This window comes from Etheostoma spectabile, unplaced genomic scaffold, assembly GCF_008692095.1.
Source record: "Etheostoma spectabile isolate EspeVRDwgs_2016 unplaced genomic scaffold, UIUC_Espe_1.0 scaffold00018804, whole genome shotgun sequence".
Lineage (NCBI taxonomy): Eukaryota > Metazoa > Chordata > Actinopteri > Perciformes > Percidae > Etheostoma > Etheostoma spectabile.
Genome location: NW_022604479.1, coordinates 1 through 2,804, shown reverse-complemented (window position 1 = coordinate 2,804; position 2,804 = coordinate 1). Strand labels below are relative to the sequence as shown.

The following is a 2,804-nucleotide window of genomic DNA, read 5'->3' as shown; positions in this document are numbered from 1 at the left end:
TAAAGCCTTTTCCAAAGCTACAAGAAAACAGGCACAGCTGGGAGTGCATGAAAGCGCTTTTGAGGTGCAGAGGGATTTTCGTCTGAGATGCTTCAGGTGTGTCTAGGTGTGAGCCCAAATAGTCATCGAACAACAAAGACAAGAGAGCGATCATGCGGGGGAACCGGGGTATTTAAGTCCTGTCCATGCAACCGATGGATGTGATCAAAACCTGTGTACAGCCCAACCACTTACCAATCACATAACTGGAAAGTCAATATTACTACAGGGTCCTGACAGGGTAGTGGATGTTGATTTGGCAAAATGGACTGTAAAGTGCCAGAACATAACTTGCCACTTTCAATGGCTGTCAACAACTTTTCCAGCAGTTTATATCATGATTCATCTCACCATGAAAATTAGGGTCAGAATCTCTTGATTCATCACCCTTTTAGAGAGTCTACCAGTGTGTCTCCAGCAGAGGATGGTTTCGATCCATCTACCTCTGGGTTATGGCTCAGCACGCTTCCGCTGCGCCACTCTGCTGAAAATCACCCCTGATGGGACTTGAACCCACAATCCTTAGCTTAGGAGGCCAGGGCCTTATCCATTAGGCCACTGGGGCTTTACATTAATCATGTACACCAGTTCAGGAGAAATACATATACCGTTCTGGTGACATAATGAAACAGTAACCTTGACCTTTGACTTCCAAAACCGAAATCAGTTCATCCGCGACTCCAAGTGGTTATGTATGCCAAATTTAAAGGGACTCCCTCTAGGCATTCAGAGATATTGCATTCACTTCACAAGAATCAGGAACATGGAGGCAGCAGGTGTCTCCAACCACAGATCCAGAGCCAGAAACACCTGCAGGAAGCGATCGGAGCTGCTTAATTTTCACAAGTACCAAAGGCTCGGCCAAACAGCAAAGCCCACCAAAAAGAGTTTCATCTCATCGGGGGGTTCCCCTTCAAGGAAGTCTTTAGTAAAAGGCGAAAGACTTGTGCGTTATGAAGAGAAACCAGAGTGAGTACAGCCGTCTGATCGAGAGCAGCAGAAAACCCTAGTCGACCCAGTCCAAACCCTCAGGGTAAGCCTCACTGGGTGTCCAAACTAAAATGATAAGATGCAACTTGGTAGACTCCTTACTGATGTTTATATCTGATTTTACTTTTTTAAAATCAAGGCATTAAGATCGATTTCCAGAAGATGATTTTTTTTAATTCCTCTTTTAGTCAACTTCAGCATGGGTTCCTAAACGAATGCATACCACTGTATGCATGTATACCCGCATGCAATTCAAATGTAGGCCAAATATGTACTTAAAAAAAAACAGACCCGTTTTGACACAAAAACAGATTTACAGCAGAAAGCACCAATTTAAGGACAGAGAAATCAGGAATATCACACAAAAAAATAGTGTCAAGGTCTACCAAATGTTGCTGTTGGTTGATTGGTTGCCACCGGTTCCCAAACCTTTCCTCGAATGTCACTCAGATTTTCCAGCCCCTGAGCTTAAACAGCAGAGGAGAGTGGCGCAGCGGGAGCGTGCTGGGCCCATAACCCAGAGGCGATGGATCAAAACCATCCTCTGCTAATTGGTATGCTTTGGAGCAGTGTTAAGTGTGTTCATGTTTATCAAAGTGAAATGTCTACACTTGCTGAAGAGTAAACTTAATGACATGTCAAGTTTATTTCATCTATAAAAATCGAAACTACAGTTCTCATACTTCCTTTAACACCCATAAAAACTGGAGTGGAATACAATAAATATACATTTAAAGTGCTTTTTGGGCTATCTGATAACCTGTACTCGGATTGAATACAACTCAACTGATCGCACTGCATTCTGTGATGGTCCCAGAAAAGAAAGTTATATTAAGTAAAAACTCGTGTTCATTGCATTTTACTTCATAATTGCAACTGCATGTGTCTCATTCATTGTTGCAAAACTTGTTCTGTATATAGGTTGTACGATTGTGTTTTGTGGGGGCCGTGTATGTGTGCAGGTGTTTTTAGTGGTCTTCACATGTGCTCATCTGCTGTAAAGCACAGTAGTGCTCCATTGGACCAACAGGTCAAAAATTGACCTAGGAAAACTAAACACTATGTATTTAAAACCCTAAATTCATAAATATCATAAAATTTTAAACCCATGTTATTTTTGTTAATAGAAACTAATTTCTGATAAAGAAACTTAACTGTAAATTTGAAGTGTTGATCCCGAAGTGACCTTTTTGTGCAATTGTTTTAGTTTGGAGGCATGCATAAAGTAATGGCAAAAGAAACCGTTGTGCTTCCTGGCAGGTTAAATCATTCATTCTTATAATTTATCAGAGAAGTATGGTAAAATCAGTTCAGTTTAATATCACCACAGATATAAGTAGTACATGCAGAAACATGTCAAAGGCGCGTCTGGTTGGCGGCCTGGTCGCCCAGCGTCGTTGTTTCGGCCTGGTCGCCCATCGTCAGGTTGGCGGCCTGGTCGCCCAGCGTCAGGTTGGCGGCCTGGTCGCCCAGCGTCAGTTTGCGGCCTGGTCGCCCACGTCTGTTAGGGTTTTATCCTGCCTGTCTCCTCCCTTCCCCTTATCCCTGTCAGTCTTGTTTGGTGTGCCGTGTTCAGCAGGTTCATCTCAGCTGGCTGTGAGTCACACCTGCAGCTCGTCACCAGCTGCAGCTCACCGCACCTGTGGCTCATCAATCATCACTCCCTGTTATATGCTCTGGTTCTGCTTCCACTCTCGCCAGTTCGTCATCTTACTACCCTCGTGCCTGCCTGCTGCTCCTCCTCACAATACTATTACCTCGCGCTCCAGCAAGCC

At 43.9% G+C, this 2,804-nt stretch overlaps 1 non-coding gene across 1 annotated transcript; it reads right to left on the bottom strand.

Moving 5' to 3' along the window:
* Nucleotides 1–894: 894 nt before the first annotated feature.
* On the bottom strand, nt 895–1,012 carry LOC116682502 (U5 spliceosomal RNA). The gene has a single exon (XR_004330438.1). It is a non-coding gene; the product is annotated as a U5 spliceosomal RNA (small nuclear RNA).
* Nucleotides 1,013–2,804: the final 1,792 nt, after the last annotated feature.